General features: G+C 44.6%; 1 long non-coding RNA gene across 1 annotated transcript in view; it reads left to right on the forward strand.

Moving 5' to 3' along the window:
• Window positions 1-512: 512 nt before the first annotated feature.
• The window catches only part of LOC124521889 (uncharacterized), a 32,137-nt gene continuing 10,659 nt past the window's right edge, over window positions 513-21,990 (forward strand). Inside the window, exons 1-3 of the long non-coding RNA XR_006964618.1 lie at window positions 513-1,438; window positions 3,880-3,973; window positions 6,338-6,432. This is a non-coding gene — a long non-coding RNA (uncharacterized LOC124521889). The remainder of the gene's footprint in view (window positions 1,439-3,879; window positions 3,974-6,337; window positions 6,433-21,990) is intronic.

The raw sequence follows: 21,990 nt of genomic DNA on the forward strand, positions 1-21,990 counted from the left end.
TTATTCAGACTTATTACAACCGGTAATCTTAGGCTGAACTGAAGCGCCCACCTCATGCTACGCTGGTAGGTCGCTAAACCGGGATCCGGTCAGACATAGAAATCTGCAAGGCAGGATCAAATACTCATTTGCCAGAATCAACATGGACTTCCTTTGACTAAGAAGTTCCAGGCCTGGCTAAACCCTTGATTCGCCTAAAGCGGGATCTGCTCCGCGGAGAAATCTCATTGGCCGCTGTTCTCGGACTCGGCCAAGACTGGAAATCGCAGGCGCGACTACACGGGACCTGCTACAACAAGGAAATCCCACGCACCGCTAATTCCAGGTGTGCTAGAAGGAAGACATGCATGATGACGGTGAAACCTGGAGAGTTGGAGACCGAGACCCGACCAGCACAGGCAGTGATTGTTCCAGTGTCCGGATGGAGGCGTTCTGACGTCGTTGTCGTCTCTGCGAAAGAGCGAGCGAGCCCGGGCGCATCTCCACTAGCAAAGGGCCAAAGAGCAGCGGCGGTCTGGACGCTAGCCGCCGAGCAGCCACCAAGACACAGAATGAATGCTCCGGGGAACTAGGGGAGCTGCACCTGTCAAATGGCCAGATCGGGACAATTAGAGAAATGCAAACTGGGGGAGACGAGCGGTGCTGCCTACGACAAACACCCGCACCGCGAAGTCACTGAGAAACAGTACAGGCCGGGTCGTGGGCGGTGCTGCCACAGAGCCTGTGCACAATCCGGGCTGTGACAGACAAACCGCCGGCTCCAAGCTACTGGCCAAAGTGCCAAGGGGACGGCCGGGAAGGGCGACCACCGGAAGGCCGACACAGGCCTTCCTGGGCAGAGGAAGGGACGGCACCCAACGACCCTGAACTTTGGGCGGAGTTCAAGTAGTGGCGCGGAAATCCCAGAGTTATCTGGTGGGCGCTGCTCTCGAAAGTGGTGATGAGAAACAGGCTGCTGGGTACCGGCGCGGAGCTGCCCCCCGAGGAACACCTGGCTGGGCTCATGCACAGGTGCTGCCCCTTGACCCCCCCCCACCCCGGTTTCCCGGCTGCCAGTGGGGCCGGGAACGGAACACCCCGCAAAGCGAAAGGATGGGCGACACCGGCGAAACACACCCAGCTCCATGCCAAGCAGAGCCGCCTCCACCAGGAAAGCGCCAGCCCGGCTCTGCCAGAAACTGTGACCGCACATCATGGGTCATGCACCTAGTGGAGGGGAGGCTGACACCTGCCAACGCCGGGCGCCCGACGATGCTGGAAGGAGCAAGAGCCAGCAGAGAGCACTGACTGGTGAATGTAGGGGCCGGAGAGCTGGTCTCAGGGAAGGGAGCTGTGCCTCCCCGATTCCACCGCTAGGCTCTGAGCTCCCACGGGAAGCGAAAAGTAATCCAGGGCTAAAATTTACTGAAGAATATCTCAATCATGTATACCTGAACAGGTATGTTTTTGTATACAAAAACGTCAAGGTTTGTTCCATATTTCTTAGACTTTAAGACATAATTCATACAAGCACATATTTTTCTTTATGCTAGTTAATCACAGGTCTTTGTTTGTTTGTTTGTTAAACATCACACTTATCCTGCCTGGGTGGCTCAGAGCATTGAGTGCCTGACTCTAGGTTTTGGCTCATGTCTTGGTCCCAGGGTGTGGGGATCAAGCCTTCGTGGGGCTCCGGGCTGGGCGGGGAGCCTGCTTAAGATCCTCTCTCTTACTCCCTCTGCCCTCCTCCTCCTTCTCTCCCTCTCTCTCAAAGAATATCACATATACATATTGTCAACTGAAAGAAAGCCAATATCAATCTTGGCTAGCAAATGCTTTATTCATTGTCTCACTGAGGACTATAGCCCAGGAAGCAGATATTCAGATTGCTCTGAAGAACTGTTCCGAAGCTTGTTAGCTACAATACATTTGATGTACAAAGTGGATAAAGGGGTTAGTACTTGCAAGCAGTTTTCCAAATATTTGCACATCACAAAGTATAATTTGTTTGGTTGTAAAAATTAAAGTTTACTGATTTCCACATAGACACGTGAAAGACCCGTAGATCATTTTAATACATTATGTGTCTTTCATCTCTGATTTTTCAAAAAGATTGATTGCATACCTCCACTTAACTGTCTTTCCAGTTTTTTCTGTTTTTGTTTTTTCTTTTTCTTCCCCCTGCCCACACCACCCTGCCCCAGTTCTTCCTGTTTCTGAGATCTCCTTGAGGTTGCTTGAAATGGCCCACTGAGGGCTAACATCAGTTCTCTACTGCAGTTTAGTGCATGATAATATATATCCCTGCATAGTTTTGCATAACTATACAGATATACATAAACACACAATTGCAAAAATTATAGCAATCGTTTAAAAATCTTAGCCATGTGTCAGGTACAATAACTCAAAAGAATAGTTGGGTCTAAACTGGTTTTGGCAGGTGGTATAAGTTAAGGTTACCTGCTTGGATGGGTACAGCTTTTCAGTAAAGCCTTTAATTTACTACTATAAGATTTTTTTGTTTTTGTTTTTTAAATTTATTTTCGAGAGCACGCAAGCAGGTGGGGGCAGAGAGAGGGGAAGAGGATCAGAAGCCTGCTCTGCACTGCACTGAGAGCAGCGAGCCCAATGTGGGGTTTGAACTCAGGAACCCTGAGATCATAACCTGAACAGAAGTCCAACCTACTCAGCCACCCAGGTGCCCTTAGCATAAGAATTTTTTTAGAGAACCTATTTTTGGAGTCATTTTGCTTTTTTAGAAACTTCTACATCCTAATAAAAGAATGCATTCCAGGGGCGTCTGGGTGGCGCAGTCGGTTAAGCGTCCGACTTCAGCCAGGTCACGATCTCGCGGTCCGGGAGTTCGAGCCCCGCGTCAGGCTCTGGGCTGATGGCTCAGAGCCTGGAGCCTGTTTCCGATTCTGTGTCTCCCTCTCTCTCTGCCCCTCCCCCGTTCATGCTCTGTCTCTCTCTGTCCCAAAAATAAATAAAAACATTGAAAAAAAAAAAAAAAGAATGCATTCCATTGTCTTAGAGAGGTTTGGGATTCTCTTTTTTTAAGGGCATCCTCCCTGAAATAGGCTTTCTTATGTAAGTTAAAGCTTCCCTAAAGTGGCCACTGCAAACTGTTTACCAGTTTTCCAAAAAGGAACAAGATCCAGCTCCCAGTATGGGACCAGGTGGAACCCATCTCTGCCTTTAGATTCCCGAAGACAAAAAATCTGCCCGGAACTCACTAATTTACCACTGCCCCCAAACCCGAGAAGCATGGGTATTCTGGCCTTACAGATGAGAGTGTGACTTACCAAAAAGCTTTAACGAAGTTGCTCAATTAATTGGAAAGGTCAACATAAAGGGAGTGGAGCTTGGATTTGGGAGACAGTACCTGGAACTCCATGATCAGCAAGAAAGCAGTGACCGCAGGGGACTCCGTGGGTGCAGCACTCATTACTCACTGGACTCAGGGTTCTTCAGGGGTCTTTTTCAAGTCTCACTTCTGATGCTAGTCACTGTACAAAAAAATTATACCATAAAATCAATATAAGTACTTCTGTGAGTGAGAAGCAAACTGTTCACAAAGAGGGAAAACTGAAATGCAAAAGTGGTCTGAACTTCGGGGCCTTAATGTTATAGGGTGGCTTATAAAATGAAAGAGAGGAATCTGATCTTTACAATGATTGGTTATCACAATTGTGGTTTCCAGATGGCTGGCGATTGGTTAAGTGATTTTTATACATCTTGGGAAGGTATGCATCATCTATGAAAACCAGAGGCATTTACAAGAAATAACCTACCTTTCGCTTATGTTCATGATATCAGTTGACTTACATTGTTTATGTGACTAACCCTATGTCTGCTTGGAAGATTTTTGAGACTAGTCTCTATTTTATTATATTTTAGCACCTAAAAGGAAACAGGAGTCCTGACATCCAAGAGTTGGATGGTGCTATGTACTGTGACTTACTATTTCCATGAGCTAGCCTGGCACTCACAGGTAGGCATTGATGTTCTTCAGTTGAATATAAACAGTTTCATATGACAATACCATCACATGTGGCCACCCAGTGCCAATATATGGATCAGGACAAAAAACAAGACCACCCTATAATCGTACCTGATCAGAGGCAAAATCATGAACTTTTTCCTAACCACAAAAATAAGCAAACACACCTGTCCTCGACGATATTAGTGGATTGCTGCATCTTTACCAATTTTAGCTGTCCTCTCTGTCCGAACTTCCATCCTTCCAGAGAGATAGTGAATCATAGAATTACCCCTGTCTGCTCACAGTATGTAATGCAGAGCAAAAGCTGCTTGCTGAGATCCTCCACAGGGTCAGCAAACAAGCCCACTCACATCCTCTAAGTCTCACCCTTCCTCTTGAGATGCCTCATGGTTCCTCCCAGGCATAAGTTGATCTTGTACGAAGAGTAATAAACTTATTCAACTGCAAGTGTATTCCTGGTGTTCTTTGCTCAGAGCACATTGACACACCTAAGAAATGAAAGAAATCAATAGATACTAAGGACATTAGTGGTTCTTTAAGTACTGTGATCTTTCCGATTGGCCTTTATTTCAAATGAATGCCTGTAAGAAAGGTAAGGCACAAAGCTGAAGTGGAAGAGTTGCTAGGAATTTATTTTCATCTTTTCCCTTAGATTTAAGAATAAGACGCATTTCACGGGCTGCATCGGTCTTCCCAAATTCCTATGTTGAAGGCCTGTTGCCCATACCTCAGAATGTGAGTGTATTTGGATATAAAAATCATTAAGTGGTGATTAAGTTAAAATGAGTCCATTAGGGTGGGCCCTACTCCAATCAGACTGCTGTCCTACAGGGAGAGGAAATGTGGTCAAACACAAAGACAGCAGGCATGGGGACACCCAGAGGAAAGAGTGCACGAGGACCATGCAGAAGGTAGCCATCTGCCAGCCAAGGAGAGAGGTCTCAGGAGAAAACACCTGCAGATACCTTGATCTTGGATTTCTACTCTCCATAACTGTGAGATCATAAACTTCTGTTGTTTAAGTCACCTCGTCTGTGGTGTTGTGTTATAGCAGCCCCAGCAAAGGGTACCAACTTCATCACTGGGGGGAATGACGTGAGGTGAGGGGATGCCAAATATTCCCGTATGGACTTAAAACTGAAGTCTGACAGAGTATGCAGTATAGGTCTGCATTCCCTTATTAGCTCTTGACAATCCCTCATTTTTTAAAGCTTCTGGTTTTGCTTTTGTTCTTTGGGGAGTATACACAATGTATTTAGACTCTTTGGTAAAGAAATCCTGGCCTGATTTGTGATGAGGGTAAGTATGGTGTTTATCAATTTTTAAAATTGCTTGATATTCCCCACTCTATATTATCGCTGTTCTCAACATGTTGGAATACTTTTGTAGGAGAGAGTTCTAGAAGATTTAATTCATAAGACTCTTCATGTTACTTGACTAACATAATGTTGATTGGCATTTCTATGTTGTTCTTCAAAATGTTGTACTAAAGTAAACAATCACTTGCTCAACATGACAGATGAGTCTCTCCACTCCCAAGTGCCCTCCTTGCTGCCTGCCTTTCGCCTGGCTGTGCCACAGTGCTCCCTGGTGCCTCAAAATCTAATTTATCAGATCTACCACCATATCTGTGATTATCACTGTAGATTTTAATATGGGTTTGAATCATATGATCTACCGGAACCTCAAATGTACACACATAATGATAATATACACGTGATAATGGTGTATCGGGTCCAGTGCCTGGGAAAATTAGCCATTATGCTGGCAATGTGCTGAGCCTAACACTTGAAACACAGCTGAGTTCTCTAATGGATCAAATTCCTTAGAACTACCCAGAATGGTCTCTCGTGCAGTCCTTCCACTTCTCCATCCACGCACTACTTTAAACTATTCAATTAGAAAGCATCATATTCCTGTCAATTTTCACTCTTAGCCATTTCAAATTCCATTTTGGTCCAAACTAGGTCAGCCATATTTCAGTGTGCCTGAGATAGTCCCGGTTTCTTGTCCTGGTAAAATCATTAATATTCCCCCTCTCCCTTGATTCTCAAGTGTCCTGGTCCGGATGACACATTATATGCTTTTCCTGGCTTTTGCACTCCTACCTTTCCTTGTCTCTTTAAAAATTTCATAGCAAACATTATCTTTAACAAGTTACTATTCCCTCTGCTCAAGTTCCTGACATAGTTAAGTCCTAGGAGAGTTTACATCCCATGGAATTAATTTTTCTTATTATGACAGAAGCTCTCAAAATGAAATCAATGTGTAACAGGCACTATAGATTCGAGAAACATCCCCACAGAATTAACAGGAAGTAACTCAAAATACTGTGATCCTTTTCCTCTACAGACGATATACATAAACTCAACAAATTGAAGAGTCACAGAGGGAATTCCTAGGAGTAGAGAAATTTGTGGCATTCACATCAATATCCCATCCAACAGGTAACCAAGATGTATCTCTCAGAAGGCAAATGATGTTGTATAGTCCTAGGAATAATGTTCAGAACACTTAGGAGGCACTTGTAAGAAAGTAAGACATTTTGCTGCTTGACTGGATGCTGCCTGATTGGCAGAAAAGGACAGAATTACCTCAGAATGGCCACTGTTGTGAGGCACTTTCAGAGAGACTGTAGACCTCTTGCCTGCTCTTTGCCCAGATAAGCAAAGACTAAAAGGTCAAGGCTAAAAGATGGCTGAAACAAACTGTCAACAGGGCTGACAGTGCAGCACTGTGGTCAAAGTAAATTTCCACCACAGAAGGAGCTTCCCTTTCACACTGTGTCTGATGTAGAGGAAGAATAAAGAAGGTTAGCTGTAGGTGGTGAATTTCAAAGAAAGTTTTTCTTTAAAGGTGTTCTGTTTAAGACCAAACCCTCTTTGTATTACATCTCCTTTCCCCAACTTAAAGGGAAAATATACCCCCTGTCCTTTATCAAGAATTTCTCCTTAACTATGCATTTATTCCCCTTGGGACATAAACACACATGTATGGAACACATTTTTTAAAAAGCTAGAAAATCCTCACTTTTCTTCAGCTACTTTATTTCTCCATTTCACCACAAAAGCACTTAAGAATTTGAAGATGAAAATAGGAAGAGAATGGGTTATACTTAAGATAGAAATCCATTAGTCTCTACTAATTTTTTTAAAAAAAATTTTTTAACGTTTATTTATTTTTGAGACAGAGAGAGACAGAGCATGAACAGGGGAGGGGCAGAGAGAGAGGGAGACACAAAATCTGAAACAGGCTCCAGGCTCTGAGCTGTCAGCACAGAGCCCAACGCGGGGCTCCAACTCACGGACGTGAGGTCATGACCTGAGCCAAAGTCGGACGCTTAACCGACCAAGCCACCCAGGCGCCCCTCTACTAATTTTAAAATAGGCAAGAATGAAGGATTCTTTCTTACGGCAGAATTCCAGTAGACAAATGTGCAGAGAGTGTTAGCACTGGAAAATCATTTGCAACCAATATATTAAAAGTTTACTTGGGCAGCAGTTGCCAATGGATGCTTAATATGCAAAGGGGACTTTAATGAGATGCAGAATATTTGCATTATCTCAACTTCTCTTCCTTTAGATTGCTTATTAGCTCTGGGGTGGGGGTGTCACATACGACCTACTGGCATTATCAAAGTTAACATCACCAGTGGGGAGCACGACATTATATACTTCCAAGGGTGATGCCTTGAAATTACACAACATCACTTATGCAGCATTCCAGCCAGAGGCACATAATCTCAATCAAATCATGAGGAAACATCAAACAAACCCAAATTGAGGACTGTTCAGTAGAATGATTGGCCCCTATTGTTTAAAATGTCAAGGCCGGAGAGAGTGAGGAACTCTTCCATCTTAAGCAAGACTGAAGAGGCAGGGTAACTAAATTTAACATTTGATTCTGGACCGGATCATGAACTGGAGGAGTGAAAGTGCTGTTAACATGAGTAGGGAAATTGGCCAAGTGGAACTATAGAGTTTAGATTCCATAGAAGTATAGTGTACAGGTTAAATGTCCTCAGTCCAATAACTGTACTGTGCTTAATTAGGTAAGAGCCTTAGGTGAGAATACACACTGAAATGTTTAGCTATAGGTGGAGATAATATATGCAATCTAGTTTCAAGTTGTGTGGATGTGTGTCTGAGAGACTGAGAAAGAGACAGAGATAGAGAGAGAGACGAAACGTGGCATCCTGAACCTTGAGCCATATGGGTAAAAGGTCTGCTGGATTTCTATAGGCTATTCCTGCATCTTTCCTGTGAAGTTCAACTTATTTCCAAGTGAAAACCACTTATTTATTTATTTATTTATTTATTTATTTATTTATTTATTTTAGAGAAAGAAAGAGAGTTCAAGTTGGGGAGGGGGGAGAGAAGGAGGGAGGGAGAGAGAGAGAGAGAGAGAGAGAGAGAGAGAGAGAGAATCTTAAGCAGGCTGCACACTCAGGGCAGAGCCTCATGCAGGGCCTTGATCCCACCACCTGGGATCATGACCTGAGCCAAAATTAAGAGTCCCATACTCAACCCAGGAAGCCACCCAGGCCCCCCTCCCCCCCAAGTGAAAATCTTTAAAAAGTCACCCTAAGGGCACACATTCACCATCTCCATCTTTCCCTTCCCAGCCTCTCCTAACCTCTACAAGAACACTGTCATTTCCACAAGGGGACTCTTATCCTCGCCATCCTCATAGTCCTTGGCTGCCTCGATGTCCCAGTCTCCTTGTTTCTATTGTACTTCAGGCGGCGCTCCTTCTCAGCTGGGTCGATGGGCGTCTCTTCCGTGCCCGGCTTCTGCAATGCCCCCAGGACTAAATATTTTGGTTTCCTAAATATCTTGGAGTGATTGTGCAGTTGGAAAAGAGGCCTGTAGGCATCAACGTTGCCACAAAACAAATGCACACTCCACAGGGATAACTGAGAAGCCTTTGACAGAGTGACTCCCCGCAAAGGGCGGGTGGGGGCAGGTTAAAGGAAATGGACGGGGAAGCACTCCAGGCCAGGGCTGGCACCAGAAGGAAACAGTCGCCCCCTAGGTCACGGGAGAAAGGAGAACGAGTGGTGTGGTACCAAGGAAGTGCCGGAAGGGATGGCCACCTCACAACAGTTTTGGCCTTCGGTTAAGTAACTTACCCCCCTGAGGCGTAGCTGGGAGACGCCAGGGGAAGAAGCCACCCACCTCCTGCTTCCACAGGGAACGCCCAGACCCGCTGCTCACGCACGCGGTCGGCGAGGTGGAGAAAAGGGCTCACCGGTGCCACGGAAGGAGACGGAAGGTCGGCTGTGATGCCGTCCAAGAGCAGGGACTGTGACCTTACAGGGCCTTAAAAAACAAAAAACAACGAGAAAACAAACCCAAACCACACAACCACCCCCCCAGCCCCCGCCCCGGGACTCTCAAAGTCTGGGGAAGGCGAAGGGGGCGGAGCGGGTCCGGGAGCGCATGCGGGGCGCCCCACTCGGGTACTTTGGGGGCGCAAAGGGCGCGCAAGCTGGGCAATTTCGCCCGAATCAGATCACCTGTTTTTTGTTTTTTTCTTTTTCTTTTTTTCTCCCTGTTAAAATTCTAGACCATCATGGGGTCATTTATGGTTCCCACCCCTGCCAGATCCCTCTTCAGCCCCGCTGGGCGCTGCGCCTCAGCCCAGTCCCGCCGTCGCTTCCCCCCCCCGGGCGGCAGAGACGCCTAGGGAACCCCTCCCCTGGCGGCTCCGGGTCCCTCAGGCCCAGGGAGACCCCTTTCATCCCGAGCTCAGTGGCCTTTCCCGCGCTTCCCCGCCTTCCGCGTCTCCCGCAGTGGGGAAGCGCCCCCGCCCCCCCCCGTCCACCCCCCCCCCCCGTCCCCCGCACCTTTGCGGGCAAATGCGCTTTTACGTTGGGAAGAATAATTTTTAAAGTTTGATATTTTGCAAAAGGAACAGAAACAGTTCCCCAGTTCCCTGAATGTCCATTCACTGTAAAGGTGAAGCCTGTAAAATTCTCTTCGCGCAAACGAAGGTGATTTCGCGTGGAAACACAAAAACCTAACATGGATCCAGAATGCACGCCGGTTTGAGCTCCCTCAGTGTCCCTGACGACTCAAGGCCCGGGAGGACCCCCCCTCCAAGGTCCCGCTGGGCTGGCTCTGGCGACGCAGGGTCCGCCCGCGCCACGCTCTTTGGACACAGCCGGGGCCGCCGGGCCGCGCGGGGCGTACGCGGGGTGGGCTCTGCGGCTCCCACCCGCCCGCGGGCCAAACCCGCCCTCTCCTGGTGCCGCCTCCGGCTCCAGCCCCGGGTGGACTCGAATCCGGGCGGGTCCGGGCAGGGGGCGCGGCTCCTTCCCGCCCGGGCTCACTCCCGGGGCCCCAGCGCGCGGGGACTTTGTGTCGCGTCCGGCCGGGCTCCAGGCGTGGGTTCCCCCCCACCCGCCGCAGGTCAGGGAGCAGAGCGCACGCCCGCCCCCGACCCATCCTACTCAGTGCAGATCGCTCTGGGCCTTCACTCCGACCCGCAGAACTACAAGTCCCCGAGGCCACCGGCACCGTGGGGAGCTCTTGTGGGGAGTGTGATAGGGCAAAGGGTTCGGTTATCGCGCAGCCTTCAGTTTTCCTCTCCCTGTCCTATTCCACCCCAAAGGGTGCAGGTTGTGAAGTTTTCACGCTAAAAAATTTTCTTCTGAATGAAACAGATGGACAGCATCCAGTAAACAATTCTTCCTAAGCATTTTTGTGCAAGCTGGGATTAGCAAAAGAATAAACTCGTGCAGGTTGGGTCTGATGCCAAACGAGTTCCGCAGTCCTGCCTCTATCTTGCACTGTAGGCTGGCAGAACAGTTTGGATTTGGGCATTGCTAATAAAGAACTGTGGAACTCTCCTCCGAATCCCCTCAGTTACGGACAAGAGGGTTTTTAAGGGCCTGTCATTCTCTCAGTGAATTGAAAGCATGTTTCATTTATTACCTCCTTCCTCTTAAGTGTTACTATTGAAATCACTCCCCAGAAAAGCTGAGGATGAAATAAAGAAACAATTCAATTCTGGACAATAATTTATCTCCCATCCTCACTCATCTTCTCTCTTAAACAAACCTCCCAAGGGGTGGGGGTGGGGGGAGGCCAAAAAAGAAAATGAGAGATGGTCAAGTAATTAATGTCACCAAAACACATCTATGATAACAGTTCCTAGGGTGGTAGGCTAGCTCATATGGAAAAAAAATCCCTCCCTTAGATACTTTTGTTTTGTTTTGTCTTTTTGAGACTGCAAAGGGAAAATCCCCTTGTGGTCCAAGACATGGAGGAACAAGTACTTTGCAATTCACCGAGGACATGGTGTTCACAGTGGTCCAGCAACAGCATCCACACCAGCAGAGGTGGCCCAGAAAATCCTGAAGGAGAGGAGGGAGAGAGTGGGGCATGGGTGGGATCTTGGAACAGAAGAGGTGAGGATATATATTTTACCTGTAATCGGTATTTTAAGTTGATGATACCCAATGTTATTAAGAGCATTAAGAGTGTAGGGCAGTGCCATATATTCTAAGTCAAATTTGTTGCTGCTGAATTTTGATTAGCAGTAAAACTATAATATTTAAATTTATAAAATGTATAACACAAGAACTTTATACAACATATAAACTTAATTTCCAGCAATGTATTCCACCATTCCATAGGATTAAGATAATTTAAGCCAAAAGGGAGAAACTGGGAAATGTCTAAAAATACGAAATTGGAAATAAAAATTTCTGGCACCCCTCAAAATGACATATACAGTTGGTAAAAGAAAGAGAGCAGTTTCACTAGTAGGCATAATAAAAGTTGGCTGGGTATTAAACATGTTAAGAGGTAAAAGAGTGTCACAATGGTGTCTATATCATGATTACATATTTATATATAACTAGAACACATACAGGACATGATAGCTTTTAAGAATTACTTAGGGCACGTTTGGTTTAAAATTCAGAAGGTAGAAAATTCTAGACAGGCAAGAGAGTGCCCATCCTGATAGAACATAACCCTGAGTATCTTGACCTGTGGTTGGTACCACTCTGTTACATGATGTCTCCATTGTGGAAAGTATCACTATCTCTGTTACCTGGGAGAAACAAAGAGTGTGATATACCTTCTCTTCACTTCAGATCTGCTTTGATGCAAAAGAGTTTTGGAGCCAATTGTGTGTGTGGAGAGAGTCCAGGCTTTAAGAAGTTTGGGACTGTAGAATCTCTAGTAAGACATTCTAGAACTGTATTCCACACTCTACCAGTGGTTATTGGCAAGCAGGATTGTAGAATCCTTTCTTTTCTTGTCTACACAGGAGCAATTTATCCCTTCTCCCTAACCCCCATTGATTAGTTATTGCTTTGGAAACAAGAAAAGGAAAGGTAGAGAAAAAAGAAACAGTGTAATTTCTGGTCAATTTTATCTTCAATGATTGTGTCTTTTCTTACATACACTCACTCAGAACCAACAAATTACTGTGTTTAAATAAAGGCACACTAGCATCTATAACATACGTCAATGTCTTCAATTCTTCAGGGGGTAGAATGTATGTTCACAAGCCAACTATGACCGGAGAAATCAGCATTGAGTTTGAAACAGCAGGAATATCATCCTGTTGCCAAACAGGTGGACTAGACAATGGTTTTCAATTCTCCAAGAAAGGCCAACACTTGTTTACTGGATAAGCTCCATACAGCCTCAGACCAGTGAGGGTGATAACTCAGAAAATAAAGTGGGGTGAAGGGAGTTTAGGAAATAGCTTTTGGGGATGAAAGCCTAGGGCATTCAAGTACCACAAATTGGTGAAATTTGTCCTCCCAAAGTTGCTGGAAAAGAGCAAATGGCATAAAATCCCAGTTAATATTTATCGACATTACGTGGTGCTGGATGTGTGCTTAAGGGAGTACACCGTCTAAACACATTGATGTGGCGGCATGTATAATTGAACGTTGTTTTCCTGAATGAGGAAAATGAAGCAGAAGGGATAAACTAACGTTTGAACGTCAAGAGGTGAGAGATTTGAATAACAGAATGACCACAGCAGAATCCTAACACTGAAACCTTCAGCCTACATGGGCCAGGTGTCTAATTTCACCATGTCTGGGCCACCATTCTCAGTGGACTCCCTCCTATCTCCCATCCCCTCACCGGGAACCCCAGACGACAGAGGCCTCTCTTCCTTGGACTTCCTCTGAGTTCCCAGGGTGACACCGAACAAGCGAACAAGTGTATGTGTTTCTGGCGGGAGAAGGGAAGTTCAAGAAACACTGGTGCAATCCAAAGGTACTAGGAGGCACCTCAAGATAGACTCTAATGGACAATGTCCTAGGCCTCCCAGGGGAACACTGGTCTCTTAATTGTATTTTTTTACCCACCTGTTCTCCCCCCCGACGCTGTCCTATCTCTTAGATTTTGGTGAGAAGGTCTTGCTGAGTGACTGCCTTCTTACAGCTAATCTTTTGGTTTTTGAGAAAGAAATCAGATAAAAAGCAGGTTTCATCCCAGGAAAACCACAGTGGTGTTTCTCACTCTGGTAATGCAAGTAGGTGGCATCTGTGGCCCACGACTTACAGGAAGGCTGTGATGTGGAGCTTATGGGAAATAATCTGGTGAGCACTGGTTATTGCACAGAACCAGTAGTATTCTGATTCTGATTTGAACCATTATTGTGCCCTATAAGTAGAGTAATTCCAAAGAGGTGTATTTTCTCTAGATAAGTTTACATCTAAGAACTTATGTTAGAGGGTAGTCTATAAATTGGATTACCATGCTGCTTTAAGTAGAAGACACTATTTTTGAGTAAAAAAGGAAAGATGTCCAAAATATGAATAAGTGACAAGTTGTTGATTCCTGTACGTAATGAGATTTCCTTGGAGGGAAATACAATTTGTATGTTTGCATTTGTATAACGTTATAGAAATACTCCAAAATATATCAATAGTGGTTACTTAACCTTTGGGAGGTAGGAAAAAGGAAGGTATAACTTCTGTTTTTACTTTGTATCTTACTGTTTTATTTCACTTGGAAAGAAATATGTATCATTTTGGTGGTAAAATGTTTAGGGATAACTCAAAAGTAATAAAATAATTCTATTCACTTTCCTTTAAAAAATTATCCTGAGGGACACCTCAGTGGCTCAGTCAGTTAAGTGTCTAACTTCAGCTCAGGTCATGATCTCACAGTTTGTGAGTTGGAGCCCATGTCAGGCTCTGTGCTGACAACTTAGAGCTTGGAGTCTGCTTTGATTTTGTGTCTCCCTCTCTCTCTCCCCCTCCCCAACTCATATTCTGTCTCTCTCTATCTCAAAAATAAATAAACATTAGAAAAAAATTATGCTGATATTTTTGAAGAACTTACTATATATTATGTACTATTCTATATGTTTTATTTTTATTGTGTTATTTATTTAACATTTATTTAGATGTTATTATGTCTATTCTATTCTATAGGTAAGGAAATGCAGCTTTCCAGAATCTAAGTATTTGTTGGCATGAGGGGCTGCTTAGCAAGTGGTTAGTCTGGTAATGTGGCTCTCCATTGGGAGACCCCACACCTCTGTTATAGTCAGCAGGGCCCCCATCTAAAGCCATCACCTTTGTTTTCCTACCTGGAGAGACATTATCTAAAGTCATGTGGCTGCTGAATGGCTATAGAACCTATTCAATTTGCTTTTAAGGAAGATAAAAATGATGTACGTTCCTTGTAAGATGGGGGGGGGGAAATAATGTGGCTTCCAAAGAGTCCCCCCTGCTCCAATGCGAAATCCAGAGAAATGAGCCCCCACTCCACTGCTGTGTCAAGTCTAGAGAAAGAAGAGGCAAATAATATTTACGTTATTAACAAATATGAATCCTTCTTTATTTTTATTTATTTATTTTTTTTGGAGAGAGAGACAGAGAGAGAGAGAGCACAAAGTGGGGAGGGGCAGAGAGAGAGGGAGAGAATCTTAAGCAGGCTCCATGCTCAGGACAGGGAATGGGGGGCCAATTGCAGGGCTTGATCTTAGGACTGAACTGTGAGATCATGACCTAAATCAAGACTCTAAATCAAGAGTCAGACACTTAACTGACTGAGCCACACAAGCACCCTGTGAAGCCTTCTTTAAAAACAAGAATGGGAACTCTCTTGAGAAATGTGAATTCCTGGAGGTGGACTCCAGCTGTCTGGAGGATGGACCCTGAAAGCAAGAGCAGGCCCAACTGGCAAGTGGTTGTTGGGGATTGTAGTGGTGACCCCAGGAAGGTGGCTTCAGCATTTCCTGGGCTAAGGAGCAGGGATATGTCTCCCGAGGGTGAAGAGCCAGTAGACATTTGCATTGTAGAGAGTGGATGGGATGGGGCAGTAACACACAGAGGAGAGGGTCTCCCAGTGGGAACCTACATTACCCAGGCGGAGACCTGCTGAGCAGCCTTAGTTCCATGTCAGTCGCGTGGAAACAGAAACCACCCACTGCAGCAGGAGATGCTCTATTAGGGAATCTTGATTTACACAATCTAAAAGTACACTCTTCTTTTTAAATCAAATGGTACTGGTTTCCTGGTCTCCAGTGACCATGAAAGTTTCCTTGAAGGATCACTTAATAATGTTTTATTCTTACACATTTTTTATTTTCTATTCTATTCTGGAAAATGTCTGTGTGTCTTAATGTAGAAACTAAACAGCTCAAATGAAATGGGGTAATATAATCTGACACACTTAGGAAGAAAATGTAACAACACATCTCCAAAGACATTTGGTTGGATCTCCCTTGCCAATCTCTTGGGTACATGTCTGGTCAATCTTATAATTGATTGGGTCACTGTCATATATTTGAGTGGTCTTATTGTCAGCAATCAATTGAAAGTGAACCAAAACTTCCATCTTTCATCTAAATCATTTCTTAGGTCTGCCTGGAGGCCAGCAGGCCCTCTTTGGACAGGATCATTCCAGTCCAGATACCTCCCACCTGGGCCACCATTTGCCTTCTGTCTGTCCGTGATTGTATGAAACTTGTTCTAGACTCAGAGCCTTTGCAGTTTAATGTTCTCTCTTGATGATAACTCCTCTCTCAGGCTCTGCATGGTTCCCTCTATCGCATTATTCATATATAAGTTGAAAGGATACTGGCACATCTCTGACAATTCTATCCTGACTACCCTAGCTAAGACAGCACCCTCCCAGCTACATTCCTTTCTAATTAACTTGCATAACATTTTTGATAGCACTGTCACTCACACATAGTCTTCTTTCTTTAATTTGTGAGCATGTGTCTTGCTTGTTTCCTTCCATGCAAGTGTCAGATACTTTACAGCAGAACTCATGTCTGCCTTGTCAGTCGCTGTATTTCCAGGGCCTTGATTACCATGTAGCCCAATATAGGCACTTAGAAGGTATTCATGAATGAAGAAGGAATGAATGCATACAAAATACTCTCCAGCCCTTGGCTCAACAGAGGAAGGGCAGATGTAAATATCTTCCTTGGAAGCTTTGTTTGTTTGTTTCATTTGGCTTCTGGGAAGATGCAAGTAAGCTTGTCACCACCATCTAATGCTGGCGTGACCCAATCAATTAGACTTGCAAAGCTATGCTGAACTTCCTTTGATTAAAATCATGCAGAAAGAGCATGTTTATGTGCTTCATCTCACCAGCCCAGGCTTTCTGAAGCAAATTGCACTGAAGGTTAACATCAACATCCAGTTTTCAGCACTTTGTGTCTGACAACTATTAGTCCTAGGCTGGAAGCCTGCTGCTTCTTTCTCCTCTCTCTTGGCCCAGACATATGATTAACCATCTAGGAGCCTGAAGGATTGGAGCTTCATCTCTCTTGCTCAGTGGGTTTGATTGTTGCCTGCAAAAGTTGAGAGCCCGGGTTATTACCCCCTCACACGTGATACCAGCCTGGGTCTGGGACGGATCCAGGTACTGAGAGGAAGCTCAGTTGAATGCCCCAGACTACTGGGAATAAGGAGAATGTGGAGGCTGTGTCTCTGTCCCCAACTCTTTAAAAAACTGCCTAGATGGGCTTACCTGGGTACTGATACTGAGGTTCTGACTGGGCCATAGTAGACCCAGGGGAGGTGAGTCCTATAGACCATATGGCTGAGTGGGACCCAGAAAAGCTGGGCCATGCCATTGCTGGTGGAAGCTGAGAGATCTGAGACCTGGTGTCCATGCAGGCAGAGGTCCTGGGACTCTGCCACCTCTAACCCTAACCTGGTGGTTTAGCCATAGCGCTTTCCTCTCTAACTTGGGTTTGTCCACTCCTTCCAAGCCTTGGTGTGGCCACCGCTAGTCCACGCAGTGCTGGGTTTGTGGTTCTGTAGGACAGCCTTTCAAAATAATTTATTTCATTTTACTTCTAAGGACTGCATGGTTTTTGATTTTCAGATGTACCATTGCTTCCCCCAACTCTTTCCTGAAAAACACATTTATTTGTTTGTTCTAATAGACTTTCTCTTCTAGAGCAGTTGTAGGGCACAGCAAAACTGAGCAGTAAAGAGGGAGAGTTCCATGTATCCCTTCCTCTACACTGGCATCGCTTCCTCCACAATCAGTCAACATCCTTCACCAGGGTGGTAGAGTTATTCCAATCTATGAACCTGCAGTGAAATTGTTACAGTTTCATGCTTGTAGAAGCAGAGCAATTTCTAGATAAAAAGAGTATTCACCTTTAAATACTTAATGCATATTGCCCTATTGAATTTACAAAAATCCTCTCAAATTTATTCCTACTGGTGTGTATTAATCACGTTTTCTGTTTTCTGTGTCTTGTGACGTTTTGACATCTTAGAAAACCTCTCTGTCTGTGGACAGACCGCCCCTCCCAGAGCAAGCCCATTTAGAAGTAGCAAAGGACCTAGCCAGGAGCCTGCCGTTGCTGGGCAAACAAACCAATCCACAGCCATACTTCCTATGGCTCAGCCAGTACATTCCTGGAGGCAATATTCCTGTGTCTAATCATTGCAGGGCCAGGTGCCAGGCAACTGGGGACCACCCCTGTAGCCCAAAGCTGGCCCTAAATATTCGAACTCGCCAATCCTAAACTATTTACTCCGCATGCCTGGTCTTCTCCAAGGAAACTCCAATAAAGGCTCTGGCCTAACTGACTGTTTACTCCTGCTTCTGCTTCCTGACTACAACCGGGTAGAATCCACTGGCCCTGAGTGGTGAACTGCGCCTCTCACTTCTAGAGGCACTGGGAGTAACAGTACACTTCTCTTTCAATGGTGTTGACCTCTCCTTGGTGTTAATCAGTCACTTTTAGCAATTAAGACATGGGGACAGAACACAGCGGTGTTTGGGAGTTACTAATTTCCAAGCTGTCACCAATATGGGGTATAATAACAAAAGTGTAATATGTACTAATGCCCTAGGCAAAATTATAGTCATTGTTTTAAATTGCATTTCTTTGATTTTAGTGAGATTAAACTTACCTTTGGAGGTAAGGTTTGAAGGACGCTTTTCTGAAAATTAAGTTTATGGAAATTAAATTTTTGTCAGCAATTATTTTCTCCAATTTTTCTTTGGCTTTCCAAAAATTTTTTTTTAAAGTTTATTTATTTATTTTGAGAAAGGGAGCGAGCACAGGTGGGGGAGGGCAGAGAGCAGGAGAGAGAGAGAGTCCCAAGCAGGCTCCACAATGTCAGCCTAGAGCCTGACATGGGGCTCGAACCCACAAACCGTGACCATGACCTGAGCCAAAACCAAGAGTCGGACGCTTAACTGACCGAGCCACCCAGGTGCCCCTTGAAAAATTTTTTAAGAGGAGAGAACAAAGAATATTTAGCATTTATATATTCAATTGTGTCAGTCTCTTTCTTTTTAGTTCTGAGTCTACACTCATTTTTTTCCATTAAATTTTTTTTAACGTGGTGAGGGCGCACATGTAGACTTTACCATTGACATGTTTTCAAATGTGTGGTCAGTGGCATTAACTACATGCACGTTGCTGTGCAACCAGCAACACTGAATTCCATGCTCAAAAAAAGTATTTCCACATTGGCCCCTCCCCCAGCCCTTGGCAATCCACATTCCTCCTTGTGTCTCTGTAACTTTGACAATTCCAGGTGCCTCATAGAGGTGGAATCACACAGAATTTGCCTTTTTTGTATTTATTATTTTTTTTTTAATGTTTATTTTTGAGACAGAGAGAGACAGAGCGTGAATGGGGGAGGGTCAGAGAGAGGGAGACACAGAATCTGAAGCAGGCTCCAGCCTCTGAGCTATCAGCACAGAGCCTGATGCGGGGCTCGAACTCTCAGAGTGTGAGATCTGACCTGAGCCGAAGTCGGATGCTTAACCGAGGAGCCACCCAGGCGCCCCAAGAATTTGCCTTTTTTGAATGGCTTATTTCACTTAGCATAGTGTCCTCTTCCTTCATCAGTATTGTAGCAGGTGTCAGAATTTCCTTTTAAGGCCAAATAATACTTCATTGTATGCATATTCCTTATTTTACTTATCCATTCATCTACTGATGGGTGCTGGGTTGCTTCCACTTTTTTTTTTTTTTTGAGAGGCTGAGACAGAGAGAGAGAGAGAGAGAGAGAGAGAGAGAGAACAAGAGGGGGAGGGGGCAGAGGGGCAGAGGGAGACAAAGAGAATCCACCACCAGAGTAGCTTGGTGACGGTTCAATCCCATGATCCTGGGATCACGACCTCAGCCAAAATCAAGAGTCGCTTAGAGGACTGAGCCACCCAGATGCCCCTGCCTCCACCTTCTGACTGCTGTGAACAGTGCTGCTGTGAACATGGCGGTAAAGATACCTGTTTGAGTTCCTGCATTCCCTTCTTCTGTCTTTACCCCAAAGGGGAATTTAGCTGGATTGTGTGCTAATCGTATTTGTAATTTCTGAGGAACTGCAGTACTGTTTATCAATGCGGTGGTTCCATTTTTTACATTCCAGCAGGAGTGCACAAGAGTTCCAATTCCTCCATGTCCTTGCTAAGGTATCTGCTCTCTTCTTCTTCTTTTTCGATAGTAGCCATAGTTATATTTACTTTTGTATTTTGGAAAACTGGGGGACAAAAGCCTAGGGCACAGTCAATGTGTGTTAAAATGTGGTTCAAAATAAAAAAACAAAAATCCTGTACTTTGAATTTAGCAGCTGTTTGGGCCAGACCTGTCCCCAGTACCTCACTGCCTTTCCTGAAAACTGTGGCTCAGAGAGTCACGTCATCTATTTTTACAAGATTGCACAGGAAGTAACACATGGTGAGAAGAAATATAACACCCAGAGGTCTGTGATGTTTATATTTTGGCTTTGAATCAATACATTGTATTATGCCAAGCACACAATTACTAAATTCCTTACACCCTCCATTCTATTATTTTTTCCTGATCCATAAGTGTTTTCAGTATAAAAATATTACAAAACATTTATTATAAGCTTTCCTTTAAGAAATTGGTCATTAGAAGAATGGCATTGAGTAATAGAGTAATCATAGTCCTTATTTGAAGACATATGTGCTTGCATTTGTATTTACTTATTCTTTTTTTTAAATATTTATTCTTGAGAGAGAGAGAGAGAGAGAGAGAGAGAGAGAGAGAATCTGAAGTAGGCTCCAGGCTCTGAGCTGTCAGCACAGAGCTAGATGTGTGGCTTGAACTCATGAACTGCAAGATCATGACCTGAGCTGAACTCAGACACTTAACTGACTGAGTCACCCAGGCGCCCCACGTATTTACTTATTCATTGATAATCCTATATTAAAAATCAATAAAGCCCCACTGGAGGGAGGTTCCCATTCCTTGCACACCATGCCTCTGCCAGCCCTTGTCTGCAGAGACTTACAGAGTATCTGACTTACAGATATGAAATCCCCCCCATAACAATGGGGGAACAAAATCCCCCTCCCCCCCTCAACTCACCTGCTTTATGGTAGATCAAGTGCACTAAAAGGAAAAAAACCATGGGATTGATTGGTTGTACCTCATACCAGAAACAGGTGTCCTCATAGAACAATTTAATGCCTATTGAAGACTCAGCTGTTGTGCTATCTTGGAACAATACCCTGTGGAGTTGAGACACGGTTCTCCAGGATGTGCTTTGTGTATTGAAATAATGATGGACACATAATGTGATGTCACGAATAGCTATAGCGTGCAGATCTGGAAACTAAGGAGTGAAAGGAGAATTGGCTTCCCTCATGTCATTACCCATGACCTACACGTCCAGAATTTGTGATTTGCATTTCTATATCTCTCCATTCTGCTGGGTTGGAGGAGTTCTTGGTTTTTGTGATGAAGAGGATGGGGCCCCTTTTACCTGGGGACATAACATGGGTTCCACTAAACTTGACGCTATGCTATTGCCTAGGCACTTTGAGTCTCTATAATGGTGAACTGATAGGCAAAAGAGGAAAATGTTATACTGATGATCAACCTGATTATTGTGATAAGTTTTATAAAGAGGCACGGGGGAATATCTCTGTAATTTGGGGGACTCACCCAGGTGGTAACGATAATCAGTCAATTGTAGAGGCCATGAACTAGAGCTTATAAAGAGTGAGATCTCTCGGAGATAGATTGAACATTTCCCACTACATCAGTAGCATCACAATGCTGGTGTGCTTAGAGGTGAGGAAAATCTAGAATGAGTAGTAGAGTGGGGAGAAGGTGAATATCAGTGATGGTTTTTAAAGCTGCTGCTTCCATGAATATAGTGGGTCTTGTTCTGTGTTCCACTCACCCTATATTCATAAGTCTTTTAATAGAATTGCTATTGGCTACCACCTTGAAAATTAGTCCATGTTTCACCAACTCTATGGGTATAGAGGAACTTGTTCTGTGTTCCACTAATCCTATGGGCACAAATCTTTTCATACAGCTGCTATAAGTGCCACCTTGAAAATTTGGTGGCAGAATGGACTTAATATGACACACGGGAATATTTGTGGTACAAAGAAAGGACTGTAATATATGCTTGTGATGTGTGGGAACAACTGATTTTAGAAAACTGTGCTGGAGATTTCTATCCCAGCGAAATATCCCATCGAATACGTGTCTTGGTGGGTTTTCTTCTGCTTTTTCTGAAGCTATGGAAGACCACTTAGCCATGT

Source organism: Lynx rufus, unplaced genomic scaffold (assembly GCF_022079265.1).
Source record: "Lynx rufus isolate CCGP_SWC_20201006 ecotype Redwood Valley unplaced genomic scaffold, mLynRuf1.p SCAF_1, whole genome shotgun sequence".
Classification (NCBI taxonomy): domain Eukaryota; kingdom Metazoa; phylum Chordata; class Mammalia; order Carnivora; family Felidae; genus Lynx; species Lynx rufus.